The sequence below is a fragment of the Garra rufa genome, chromosome 3 (assembly GCF_049309525.1).
Source record: "Garra rufa chromosome 3, GarRuf1.0, whole genome shotgun sequence".
Classification (NCBI taxonomy): Eukaryota; Metazoa; Chordata; class Actinopteri; order Cypriniformes; family Cyprinidae; genus Garra; species Garra rufa.
The window spans coordinates 6,220,550-6,235,596 of record NC_133363.1 but is presented as its reverse complement, the minus strand read 5'-3'; positions in this window follow the sequence as shown (position 1 = coordinate 6,235,596).

Here is a 15,047-nt window from a genome sequence, read left to right as displayed (position 1 = left end):
TTGAACTAGTAGACTACGATTGCGTGTTGTGAACGGAAAGACAAAAAATACCGTCTAGGTAGGCATGCAGCTCACTAGGTTTGATAAACATCTTCTTGTGAAAAAGAAGTGCGCTTAATTGTATTGAAAGTGTAGTGTAGGCTACTTCAAATCTTAAAAGTATGTTTAAAAAATGTGCTTTAAGACACAGTACCAGTCAAAAGTTTCCAAGTTTTTGGACAGTAAGACTTTTAATATATTTTTTAAAGAAAACTCACAAAGTCTGCATTTATTTCTTCAATAGAGTACAGTAAAAACAGCAACATTTTGAACTGTTTTCTGTGATTTCAACGCTACATTTTTAGCATCAGTATTCCAGTCACACGATCCTTCAGAAATTTTTCTAATATTCTGATTTGCTGAACACTTATTATTATTATTATGTTGAAAACAGCTGAGTAGTTTTTTTTTTTTTGATGAATAGAAAGTTCTGAAGAACAGCATTTATCTGAAATAGAAATATTTTGTGACATTATGAATGTCTTTATAATCACTTTTGATCATTTAAAGCATCCTTACTAAATAAAAATATTATTTTCAATAATTTCTTTCCCAAAATAAAAAAATAAATTACACTGACTCCAAGCGTTTGAATGGTACAGTGTATGTTACAAAAGCTTTTTATTTTAGATAAATGCTGATCTTTGGATCGTTCTATTCTTCAAAGAATCCTGAAACTCAACCTTTTAATACCTTATAAAAAAAATTTTCTTGAACAGCAAATCAGAGCAGCGACTCAATATGGTGGCTGTGTTTCAAACCGTACTAGGCTTCTTCACTGCAATTTTAGGGCATATCGGCGCGTCAGTTGAACTAGTAGACTACGATTGCATGTTGTAAACGGAAAGACAAAAATACCGTCTAGGTAGGCATACAGCTCACTAGGTTTGATAAACATCTTGTGAAAAAGAAGTGCGCTTAATTGTATTGAAAGTGTAGCGTAGGCTACTTCAAATCTTAAAAGTATGTTTAAAAAATGTGCTTTAAGACACACTACCAGTCAAAAGTTTCCAGGTTTTTGGACAGTAAGGTTTTTAATATATTTAAAAAAAAAAAACTCACAAAGTCTGCATTTATTTGATCAATAGAGTACAGTAAAAACAGCAACATTTTGAAATATTTTTACTATTTGAAGTAACTGTTTTCTGTGATTTCAAAGCTACATTTTTAGCATCATTATTCCAGTCACACGATCCTTCAGAAATGTTTCTAATATTCTGATCCGCTGAACACTTATTGTTATTATTATTATTATTATTATTATTATTATTATTATTATGTTGAAAACAGCTGAGTAGATTTTTTTTTTTTGATGAATAGAAAGTTCTGAAGAACAGCATTTATCTGAAATAGAAATATTTTGTGACATTATGAATGTCTTTATAATCACTTTTGATCATTTAAAGCATCCTTACTAAATAAAAAATATTATTTTCAATAATTTCTTTCCCAAAATAAAAAAATAAATTACACTGACTCCAAGCGTTTGAATGGTACAGTGTATGTTACAAAAGCTTTTTTATTTTAGATAAATGCTGATCTTTGGATCTTTCTATTCTTCAAAGAATCCTGAAACTCAACCTTTTAATACCTTATAAAAAAATGTTTCTTGAACAGCAAATCAGAGCAGCGACTCATTTCGGTGGCTGTGTTTCAAACCGTACTAGGCTTCTTCACTGCAATTTTAGGGCATATCGGCCCGTCAGTTGAACTAGTAGACTACGATTGCACGTTGTAAACGGAAAGACAAAAATACTATCTAGGTAGGCATACAGCTCAGCAGAATTAATAAACATCTTGTGAAAAAGAAGTGCTTAATTGTATTGGAATTGTATTGAATGTAGGCTACTTCAAACCTTTACTTTAAGATACACTACCAGTCAAAGGTTTTTGGACAGTAAGATTTTTAATAAATGCTGCAAAAGTGTTAATTGTTAGTTCATGTTAACTAAAGTAGTTAAATTATTTTAATTAAATTTAAAGTCAAAAGTTTTTTAATGTTTTTAAAGAAGTCTCTTCTGCTCACCAAGTCTGCATTTATTTGAGCCAAAGTAAAACATTTTTTAAAATAGCTATTTTCTATTTGAATATATTTTAAAATGCAGTTTATTCCTGTGATTTCAAAGCTGAATTTTTAGCAATATTACTCCAGTCACATGATCCTTCAGAAACAATTTTTTTTTGATGAATAGAAAGTTCTGAAGAACAGCATTTATCTGAAATATTTTGTGACATTATAAATGTCTTTATAATCACTTTTGATCAATTTAAAGCATCCTTACTAAATAAAAGTATTATTTTCAGTTATTTCTTTCCCAAAATAAATAAATAAATTACACTGACTCCAAGCGTTTGAATGGTACAGTGTATGTTACAAAAGCTTTTTATTTCAGATATATGCTGATCTTTGGATTTTTCTATTCATCAAAGAATCCTGAAACTCAACCTTTTTAAATATTAATATAAAAAATGTTTCTTGGACAGCAAATCAGAGACACAGAGCAGCGACTCAATATGGTGGCTGTGTTTCAAACCGTAGGGTACTGGGCTTCTTGACTGGAAAAGTTAGGGCATATCGGCGCGTCAGTTGAACTAGTAGTCTACGATTGCGTGTTGTGAACGGAAAGACAAAAAAATACTGTCTAGGTAGGCATGCAGCTCACTAGGTTTGATAAACATCTTCTTGTGAAAAAGAAATGTGCTTAATTGTATTGGAATTGTATTGAAAGTGTAGTGTAGGCTACTTCAAACCTTAAAAGCATGTTTGAAAAATGTACTTTAGGACACACTACGTTACCAGTCAAAAGTTTTTTGGACAGTTTTTTTTTTTTAAAGAAATCTCTTCTGCTCACCAAGCCTGCATTTATTTGATCAATAATGGATAGTAAAAACAGAACAATTTTGAAATATTTTACTAAGGTTTTCTGTGATTTCAAAACTAAATTTTTAGCATTGTTACTCCAGTCACATGATCCTTCAGAAATCATTTTAATATTCTGATTTGCTGCTCAAAAAAACAATTATTATTATTATGTTGAAAACAGCTGAGTAAAATTTAGTAGAGCGTTCTAAAGAACAGCATTCACCTGAAAAATAAATATTTTGTGACATTATAAATGTCTTTATCATCGCTTTTGATCAATTTAAAGCATCCTTGCAAAATAAAAGTATTAATTTCTATAAAAAAATATACTGACTCCAAGCTTTTAAATATGCTGATCTTTGATCTTTATATTCATCAAAGAATCCTGATTTAGTTTTAAATATTGATAATAATAATTAAAAAAAATCTGAAATAGAAATATTTTGTGACATTATAAATGTCTTTATCATCACTTTTGATCAGTTTAAAAGCATCCTTGCAAAATAAAAGTATTAATTTCTATAAAAAAATATCTATACTGACTCCCAGCTTTTAAATATGCTGATCTTTGGATCTTTATATTCATAAAAGAATCCAATTTTGTTTTAAATATTGATAATGTTAATAAAACAATCTGAAAAAGAAATATTTTGTGAAAAATGTAGCTTTGATCACAGGAATAAATTACATTTTAAAATATATTCAAATAGAAAGCAGTTATTTGAAAAAGTAAAAATATTTCACAATATTACTGTTTTTGCTGTATTTTTTTGATCAAATAAATGCAGGCTTGGTGAGCAGAAGAGACTTTCTAAAAAAACATTAAAAATCTTACTGTCCAAAAACTTTTGACTATGACTATGTTTCCTAACACACTTAAGTATACTTTTTAAATGTGCACTTTGTAACTTCCACTTTTCCAGTTAATGTACAGTTCAACATAGTGGGGCATGTTGTCCCACTACAGTAAATGGGCTAAAAATGGTCACAGTGGAACCTGGCATTAAAATAAACTTTTTTCAACATTTCAAACCAAAAATAGTAGCTAGTACATTTTATGTTTACGATATTTAAGAGGAAGAAAAAAACTCAACATTTTTGAGATGCATTTGTGAAATGCATTCACTCTGTACCCAAAAAAAGACCCCTAGTTAAAAAAACACTATGCCATAATTTATTTAAAATACATTTAATTCATGTCAAGTATACTTCAAATCCATCAATTAATTGGCATATCATTTAAGACTGATATAAAATTGTAATTAAACTTTATTTGGAGTATTTCTTTCTTGCACAGTGCACATTTCTTAATATTAATAATCCTAGGATGTGTTTTAATATCACTTTTGTGTGATCTCTGTATAATATCAGCCTTTAACTGCAAGATACCAACCATTCAATTAAAATCACTATACAATGATATAATGATATTGAATACATAAATAGGAATAATTTAAATTTTGACTCAAATCTTATAGATCTGCTGAAAAACTGTCCTATTGAATCCTATTGATTCAGACTAACTACTGCATGCTGTTTTACAATATTAAAATATATCTCAGGCAGTATGCAATTGCCTATTGTGAACATAGCCAAAGGGTTTCCCTCATATAGTTTGATCAGTACTCATGTCTTGTCAGCTTTGGACCTTTAACGGCTTTGTATTATTTATTTATGCTGTTTTATGTGGTGATGAAAGCGGTAGTCTGGTGCGATGTGATGTAAGACTGCTGTTATCTGGACACCATCTGTCCAATCCTGTTATATAAAACGATGAGGGAAAAATATTTAACTGTGTTTGAACCATTTAGTCCATTACAATGTGTAATGCTGCTTCTCATCTGAGTCATATATCTGCCCATTTAATCACTGCTGGCCAAATATCTCTTTATTTGGAGGTACACTGTGCATATATTCAGTGATTGACCATTGTGCTGTGCTCGAATGAGACAGAGTGCATAAGGAAATCAGGCACATTATTCGAGTGCTCTTAGAGAGGTCACGGTGTATCGGAACGGGACACTCCTTTCCCAAGGAAGTACTTGGAAGAGACAATGCATTTTCCTTCTGTAAGCCTTTTTCCCTTAGGAACATATAATGTTTCCTTCTCTGATTGTCAAGGTCTTGAAATGACTTATATATAAGGTTGTTAAGTATTTAAATAATGTAAATGCTGTGCGTTTTTGCCTGGATTCAAAGTCTAGCAGTTTTCCCACTTTGCAGGACCAAGTGTGGAATGATAATAAGGACATGAAGAAGATTATAGAAGATCATTAGTTGGTAAATGGAGCGTGCATTTTCAATTTTACAGCAGGAGTTTGAGCCATGGCTTATGAGCATTAATTGTGTTCGTTTCATTACTCAGTTCTCATGTTAGAATTATGGCTTAATTATATTTCACGTTTGCATTAACAGTGGCCCGTTGCATTAAAACTGGGTGAGATCCTAAAGCCAACAGGTCATTAAATAATTGGGCTGGTGGATGTGTGCCATCTCTCACCCCGCTGCTATTGATGTGGGTTGAGGCAAAATCAGTTCATACTAGTTCAGACATGATGCTTTGATTTGTTTATGACCTTGGTTTGGTGGGTACAAGTACAATTGCTCTAATGTCTGTGTGTTGGTCACTCTTATTGCACTTTGACATCAACAAAGCCATACCATTATTATCACCAAGTCTGCATTTATTTGATCCAAAATACAGCAGTAATATTGTGAAATATTTTACTATTTAAAATAACTGCTTTCTATTTGAATATATTTAAAAATGTAATTTATTTCTGTGATCAAAGTTACATTTTCAGCATCATTACTCCAGTCTTCAGTGTCACATGGTTCAGAATTCATTCTGATATGCTGATTTGCTGTTCAAGAAACATTTTTTATTTTCAGTATTTAAAAAAGTTGAGTTTCAGGATTCTTTGATGAATAGAAAGATCCAAAGATCAGCATTTATCTGAAATAAAAAGCTCTTGTAACATTATACCCATCAAATTATAGAAAATAATACCTTTATTTAGCAAGGATGCTTTAAATTGATCAAATACTCAGCTGTTTTCAACTTAATAATTATAAATGTTTTTTGAGCAGTAAATCAGAATATTAGAATGATTTCTGAAAGATCGTGTGACACTGAAGACTGGAGTAATGATGCTAAAAAGTTAGCTTTGAAATCACAAGAATAAATTACATTTTAAAATATATTTAAATAGAAAACAGTTATTTTAAATGGTAAATGGTACTTTAGATCAAACAAATGCAGGCTAGATGAGCAGAAAAGACTTTTTTAAAAACATAAAAAAATCTTACTGTTCAAAAACGTGACTGGTAGAGTAATATGTCATAAAAAGTGATGCCAAGGTGTCCTGAATGAGTTGGGAGTGAGAAAGTGCTGGAAACAACATTTTAAGAACCATAAAAAGAGGACAGGACTTGATTTTTACCAATCTGTATTTGTTTAGATTGTGAAAAAGGAAAACTGGTTTGAAATCAAATATTTTTTTTCCTTGCAATAATGTCCACTAATGATTTTTTTTCTTTCAGTAAGCATACTGTAAGGTTTTTGTTTGTTAGTAATTAAAATTGAAAAATGTGTTCTTTTCTCTTTTAAATGATTTGAATCATCTTCATTGCATGTCTTGATATAGTATATACCTAGTTTTAGTGCTCTTTTAATAACTTATTTCTGATGCGATTGCTAGAACATACACAAGCCGATTTCCCATTTCATGGGATGAAAAAATAAAAAAGGTAATTGCGACTTTTTATATCACAATTCAGACGTTTTTCCTAAAATTCTAAAAATCACAGAATTGTGAAATCTAAAATCTGAATTGTGAGATATAATTCTGATATTTTTTCTTGCAATTCCGAGTTGAAAAGACAGAATTGTGGGGGGGAAAGTCTGAACTGTGAGATAGAAAGTCATAAAATTGTCTTTTATTTTTTATCTTGTGACAGAAACAAGCTTCCATTTTGCATTGCAAAAGTTGAGGTCAAAAGTTTACATACACCTTGCAGAATCTGCAAAATGTTAATTATTTGACCAAAATAAGAGGGATCATACAAAATGCATGTTATCGTTTATTTAGTCCTGACCTGAATAAGATATTTCACATAAAAGATGTTTACATATAGTCCACAAGACAAAATAATAGTTGAATTTATAAAAATGACCCTGTTCAAAAGTTTATGATCCACAACTTTTTTTTTTTTTTTTGGTTTAGTGATTTGGTTGAGTCCCTTGTTTGTCCTGAACAGTTAAACTGTCTGCTGTTCTTCAGAAAAATCCTTCAGGTCCCACAAATTCTGTGGTTTTCCAGCATTTGTGTGCATTTGAACCCTTTCCAACAATGACTGTATAATTTTGAGATCCATCTTTTCATACTGAGGACAACTGAGGGACTCATATGCAACTATTACAGAAGGTTCAAACACTCACTGATGCTCCAAAAGAAAACACAATGCATTAATTTGAAGATTGGGGTAAATTTAACTTATTTTGTCTTCTGGGAAACAAGTAATTTCTGTAGCTTCTGAAGGGCAGTACTAAATGAAAAAAATATATTTATGCAAAATAGGAAAAATGTAGACATCCTCAATCTGTTCAAAAGTTTTCACCCCCGGCTCTTAATGTGTGTGTTTCCTTCTGGAGCATCAGTGTGTGTTTGAACTTTCTGTAATAGTTGCATATGAGTCCCTCAGTTGTCCTCAGTGTGAAAAGATGGATCTCAAAATCATATAGTCATTGTTGGAAAGGGTTTAAATACATAAAAATGCTGAAAAAACAAATAAATTGTGGGACCTGAAGGATTTTTCAGAAAATAAGCAGGCAGTTTAACTGTTCAAGGGATTCATGAACAATCACTAAACAAAACAAACAAACAAAAATCAAGTATTTAGAAACCAGCGTATGTAAACTTTTGAACAGGGTAATTTTTATAAATTCAGCTATATTTTTTTCTTGTGGACTATATGTAAACGTCTTTTATTTGAAATGTCGTATTGAGGTCAGTACTACATAAAAAGTAACACACATTTTGTAAGATCCCTCTTATTTAAAATAATTAACATTTTGCAGATTCTGCAAGGTGTATGTGAACGTTTGACCACAACTGTATTTCAGTGCATTTAGCACCTGGATAAACTGGTTTTCCAGATGGTTAGTAAATAAGATGCATGTTTTTAGTTATTGTTTAGGATGCAACTGTTAGTAAATTTACCCCTGACTGTTTACCAGGAGCTGAGAGTGATGTATTTTGCTTGTATGTTTACTGTAGTCATGGCAGCTCTAGCACTTGCTGTAGATATCACCGGCTGTCTTGGTATTGGCAGTTGGAGCAGACAAACTGGCTCTGACAATTAGGATAAGAGAATATATTTTCCATTGACACACCACTGAGAAAAACTGAGGCCACAATTTCTGTGTTGACTGAAACATATTCAGCTATAAAGCCTCTCCTTTCCCAAAACGTTTGGTATTATTTCCTATGATATTTAGAGGAAATGTGGAAAATGTGCTTTTTGCATGAATGCAACATGCAGAGCTTTACTGTGAATCCTACATTGAACCCATCAACCCCAAGTGTATCTGTCACACTCTTGTAACGTATGGTTACACATGATTTAATTGGACTCCAGAGAATGCCAGTTAAACATAAACACAATGAAGAACCATATCATGCATCCGGATGTACATTAACTCTATACATAAGACAAATAGGAATATTTGAAATAGGAATAACATTGAAATTCCTTAATACTTCACACACATACACACAAAAATTCTTTGTGGAGAAAATATGAGCAGTGTTTCCTGTGCAGCAACAATTGTAGGTGTATACAGTTGATAAGGTGTTCTCAGAGGTTGCCAGGGTATTTTGGGTGGCCAAAAAAGCCAAGTCTCAATGGGCCTATTTACACGTACTCACTATTCTTGATTGATCATATCACTTTTTGATTTGGTTTCACTCATGTAAGAGAGTTTGTAGAGTTTCTACAAAATGGATTCAATCACTATTCTTGTACTCTATACAAATCTATTAATATAGCCTAAACAAACACAAAATGCATTTACATTTGGTCAAGTTGGATCTTGTATGTACTGAGTTTGGGTTGAGTGAAATGCTTTTCTTACTTAGATTTTTTGTCTTGTTTCCAGCCGAAATATCTAAAAATTCTTAAATCAAAAAGGATTTTCTAGACAATTAAAAATTGTCTTGTTTACAGAAAAAACAAGTCAAAATTAAGTGAGTTTTTGCTTAGAATAAGCAAAATAATCTGCCAATGGTGTAAGCAAAAAAATCTTATTTCAAACAGAAAGCAAGATTATAATTCTTTTCCCTATTGGCAGATTATTTTAATTGTTTCAAGAAAAAACGTACTTAATTTTGACTTTTTTCTGAAAACGACAATAATTTTTACTTGTCTAGAAAATCCTTCTTGATTTAAGAATTTTTAGATATTTTGGCTGGAAACAAGACATATAATCTAAATAAGAAAAGCATTTTTTTGCAGTGAGTTACACACAAAATGTAATACTTACTTTAAAGAAGAAGTTCACTGCAGAACAAAAGTTTACAGATAATTTACTCACCCCCTTGTCATCCAAGATGTTCATGTCTTTCTTTCTTTAGTCGTAAAGAGGAAAACATTTCAGGATTTCTCTCTATATAATGGACTTCTATGGTGCCCCCGAGTTTGAACTTCCAAAATGCATTTTTAATGCAGCTTCAAAGGGCTCTAAACAATTCCAGCCAAGGAAGAAGGGTCTTATCTAGCAAAACGATCAGTTATTTTTTTTAAAAAGATTACAATTTATATACTTTTAACCTCAAACACTCGTCTTGTCTAGCTCTGTGCATACTCTGTGTATTGTGGTTCAAGACAGTTAGGGTAGGTTGAAAAACCCCAAAACCTACTTTTTCTCCAACTTCAAAATCACCCTACATCGCTGTTTTACCATTTTGTAAAGGGCGTTTAATCTTCTTTGCACGTTCACTTTGTAAACACTGGGTCAGTACTTCTGCAGCGATGTAGGACGATTTAGATGTTGGAAGAAAACGTTTTGAGATGAGAGTTTTTCGACCTACCTTAACTGTCTTGAACTGGAATACAAAGAGTTCACACAGAGCTAGACACTTTTTTTTTCCCCAATTTTTTTTAGAAGATAACCAATCGTTTCAATAGATAAGACCCTTCTTTCATTGGCCGGGATTGTTTAGAGCCCTTTAAAGCTGCATTTTGGAAGTTCAATCTTGGGGGCTCCATAGAAGTCCACTATATGGAGAGAAATCCTGAAATGTTTTCCTCAAAAAGCAAATTTTTTACGACTGAAAAAAGAAAGACATGAACATCGTGGATGACAAGGGGGTGAGTAAATTATCTGAAATTTTTTGTTCTGGATGTGAACTTCTCCTTCAGACCTCTAATTCCATATGAGCAACAGTTATCGTAATGCTTCCCTTAGCAAGCACCACTAATTACATTAGATTCAATCCTGAAGGGCTGCTGCATGTTAGTCATAATCACATTGTGTCAGTTTATGTAATGGCAGTGTGCCAGAGATCAATGCTGACTCTGATGACTGAAACACGGAGTTGCAGGTGCGTCTGCATGTGTTGTTTCCATTAATGCTCCGCAGGGACCTTTACACCTTTTTACCGTGTCCTAAACAACCTGCTCTTGACCTTTAGGTATTTTTTGTTATCCCCAATCCAATTTTAGATCAAGAATGCACTGGCGTTGTGTCCAAAGATCACGCTACCTCCGTATGCTATTTGACCACCTGATGTGACTATTCACTGTCCAGACTGCAGGCCAGTTATTAGCAGCTTTAGTTCAGGAGGTTAATTGTCTGTTAATCGCTTAAAACAGCAACAGAACTGGCAGCATGTGATGTTAGCTTGTTAATGTGAATTAAATATCAACCACCGAACAGGATGTTTATTCCTCTGTTCAGAGTGGCACGGAGAAGTGAAATACATTTTATCCCTCATTTTATTACATAATATACAGTTGAGGTCAAAAGTTTACATACACCTTGCAGAGCTAAATGTTAATTATTTTACTAAAATAAGAGGGATCATACAAAATGCATGTAATTTTTTATTTAGTACTGACCTGAATAAGATATTTCAGATAAAAGATGTTTACATACAGTCCACAAGAGAAAATAATAGTTGAGTTTATAAAAATGACCCTGTTCAAAAGTTTACATGCTCTTGATTCTTAATATTGTGTTGTTACCTGAATGATCCACAGCTGTGTTTAGTGATAGTTGTTCATGAGTCCCTTGTTTGTCCTGAACAGTTAAACTGCCCGCTGTTATTCAAATCCTTCAGGTCCAACAAATTTTCAGTTTTTTCAGCATTTTTGTGTATTTGAACCTATTAATGACTGTATGATTTTGAGATTCATCTTTTCACACCGAGGACAACTGAGGGACTCATATGCAACTATTACAGAAGGTTCAAACTTTCACTGATGCTTCAGAAGGAAAAAACAATGCATTAAGAGCCAGGGGTGTAAACTTTTGAACAGAATGAAGATGTGTACATTTTTCTTATTTTGCCTAAATATCATATTTTTTTCATTTAGTACTGCCCTTCAGGAGCGACAGAAGATACGTACATGTTTCCCAGAAGACAAAATAGCGATTGAACCTTCTGTAATAGTTGCATATGAGTCCCTCAGTTGTCCTCAGTGTGAAATGATGGTTCTCAAAATCATACAGTTATTGTTGGAAAGGGTTCAAATACACAAAAATGCTCAAAAACCAAAGAATCTGTGGGACCTGAAGGATCTTTCTGAAAAACAGCAGGCAGTTTAACTGTTCAGGACAAACAAGGGACATCACTAAAAAAAATACACAAAAAAATAATTCAGGGAACAACACAGTATTAAGAATCAAGGGGATGTAAACTTTTGAACAGGGTCATTTTGATAAATTATTTTATGTGACATATCTTATCCAGGTCAGTACTAAATAAAAAATAATATGCAATTTGTATGATCCCTCTTTTTTTTGCTAAAATAATTAACATTTTGCAGATTCTGCAAGGTGTATGTAAACTTTTGACCTCAACTGTATTAATACATAGAAAATCCTTCATAATTTAAGAATTTTTAGATATTTTGGCTGGAAACAAGTAAAAAAAAAAAAATCTAAGTAAGAAAAGCATTCAGTGTACATACAGCAAAGTATTCAGTGGTGGGTACTGCATCCCACAATGCACTGGCCTCAGCTTACAGTAACCTTTAATTTCCAATTTGATAAATGAAACATAAGTTATATCCACCAACATTTTTGAAAATGCAATTAAAATGTCTGAAATGCAATTTCAAAAATAAAATTTCTCAAAATGCTAAATAAGACACCAGAAGCAATTAAACTGATGCATTAATTAAACAGGTCATGCAGTATCAAGGTCATGTGACAACAATATAGTATGCATACTGTTGTTTGAAATATTATGCTTTAAAACATATTATAGTAGGTACTAGGACGTATTCAGTGTACACTGGTTGCTGGGTACACTAGTGATCCATTCTGAACATGATCAAATATTTGCTATAGTTACTGTGTGTAGTTCTTCTCTCAGGTGTACTTATTACACACACAAACTAGTGCAGACGTCACTGACTTTAAAGGTCCACTGAAGTGCCTTGAAACACGCAGCGTTATTCTATGCGTTTACGTGCTTTTAACTGAAACAAAAACATATCGCCCAGCCACGCCCACTTATTTTGAATAGCCAATAGTGTTCCATTTCTATCTGCTCGGTAATGTTGAGCTCGGTAAAGCCGCATTTGTAAGCTTATGACCGCCACAGACTAATAAATTACCCCACAAATTCAATATGAAACTTGCTAAAACGAAATAGTGATCATTATCATGCTGAGGCTGTGTAGTTTAATACATGCCGACCGCACATATGAGCGCTTATGATCTGCTCCGCGTCTCTGTGTAGGGGGCGGGACACTCTAGAGAGCATTTGATTGGACAGAGCGTTTGATGAGAAACTGAAGTGCACGGTGATATCATCCAAATCCTTGATTCATATTGGCGGAAGTGACGAGACTGTAAGTTTTGAATGCCCATATCTTGTAAACGCGAATTTTGTCGTTGTTTTGAAGCACACTAGACTATAGATAATCTTAAGGCTAATATATTCATACTAAAAGCCAAAAAACTTTCATTTTGATTTCAGGGGGACTTTAAAGTCAAGAGATCTATAAGATCAAAATGGACAATTGTTATTTTTTATGAAATATTACAGTGCATAACTTTTTTTTTAATTTATGTTCCCTTGTTATCTTTAATCAATCAAACTTCCTGATGAAATTAAGTGCCATCTTATCATTTTTTCTTGCTCAAGAAGCTGTTTCAGGAGTTGTTTCAGGTAGGAGGAGATCTTACTAACTCTGACTTGATGTTGATCAAAGAAACACTGGAACTGGAAACGCCCAACAGTTTATTACCCCATACCGAGTTCACTGATTGTTACAGCTAAGTGTTTGCCAAAAGACACACCCATGGGGCAGACAGGTGCGTTTAAATATATTTATTTTCACAACTTTTTTAACATATGTTACAAAAGAGTTCAGCCCAACCCTTTATAAACAGTTTCAAAAGCAACCCAGGGTTGCAGCGAGTTCCTTGAGGGCCAGGGCAGGAATTCAAAGAAGCCTGATAGAGGAAATCGACTCAAGGCTTTCCAACAGCAATCAAACAGACAGTGTTTAGGAATACAGCCATGTCCTCTGCCAATGGGACACTGAGTATTTCCTATTTTAGCATTTATTTTGGCTAGAGTCTGCTGGATAACTCGATGACGACATGTTTCTGAAAACTGCCCACTTTAATTATTGAAAAATACTGAACCTGGGAAAAAACACTGAATATTAAATGTTATGTTCAAATAGAAAAGTAATATTTTTTCCCATTTAAAAAAAATGTAATGTACAATTATAACATTATAATACCTTGCCATCAAATTACAGAAAACTAGTTAACGCTGCTTTGTGAGTGTTTTAGGGAATTGTGGAAAATTCTGTTGCCATTTCTGGGAAAATCATAGAAACAGTATTGTGGATTTTTTCTTTTGCTGTTGGAGCAAATGGGAATGTGTACACTATAGAAGTTTACCCAACTATGATGACTTCTGCGTCTAAAAACCCCAGAAATGTGAAAAGAGTGCATTACAGTATAGAGTATTTTACATTAATATTAAATTAAATCTTGATTTTAGAAGGCCTACATGATGCACAAATCTATGCTTTGACTAACAGTCGAAAGTTTTTGAACAGAAGATTTTTTTAACCAAAACAGTCAAATTTTAAAATATTTTTACTATTTAAAAAAGTTTTTTAATTGAATATGTTTATTAAAAATGTAATTTATTCCTGTGATCAAAGCTAGATTTTCAGCATCATTACTCCAGTCTTCAGTGTCTAATGATCCTTCTGAAATGATTCTAATATGCGGATTTACTGTTCAAGAAACATTTATTATTATAGAGTATTAAACAGTTGAGTACATTTTTTCAGGATTCTTTGATGAATAGAAAGATCCAAAGACCCGCATTTATCTGAAATAAAAAGCTTTTGTAAACATTATACAATATTGTTGGTCAAAAGCACTGAAAAGGCGCTATACAAATAAAACGTATTATTATTATTAACTTATTATAAAAGCTTGGAATAAGTATATTTTTGGGGGGAGGAAAGAAATGATAGAAATTGAATACTTTTATTTAGTAAGGAATTGATTAAAACATTATGAAGACATTTATAATGTTACAAAAGATTTCTATTTCAGATAAATGCTGTTCTTTTGAACTTTTTATTCATCAAAGAAACCTGAAAAAAATCTACTCGGCTGTTTTCAACATCATAATACAAATAAATGTTTTTTGAGCAGCAAATCAGAATATTAGAATGATTTCTGAAGGATCATGTGACTGGAGTAATGATGCTAAAAATTCAGCTTTGAAATCACAGGAATAAATTTCATTTTTAAATTTATTTAAATAGAAAACAGTAATTTTAAATAGCAAAAATATTATAAATGCAGGCTTGGTGAGCAGGAGCGACTTCTTTAAAAAACATTAAAAATCAAGAAGATTTTGACTGGTAGTGTATC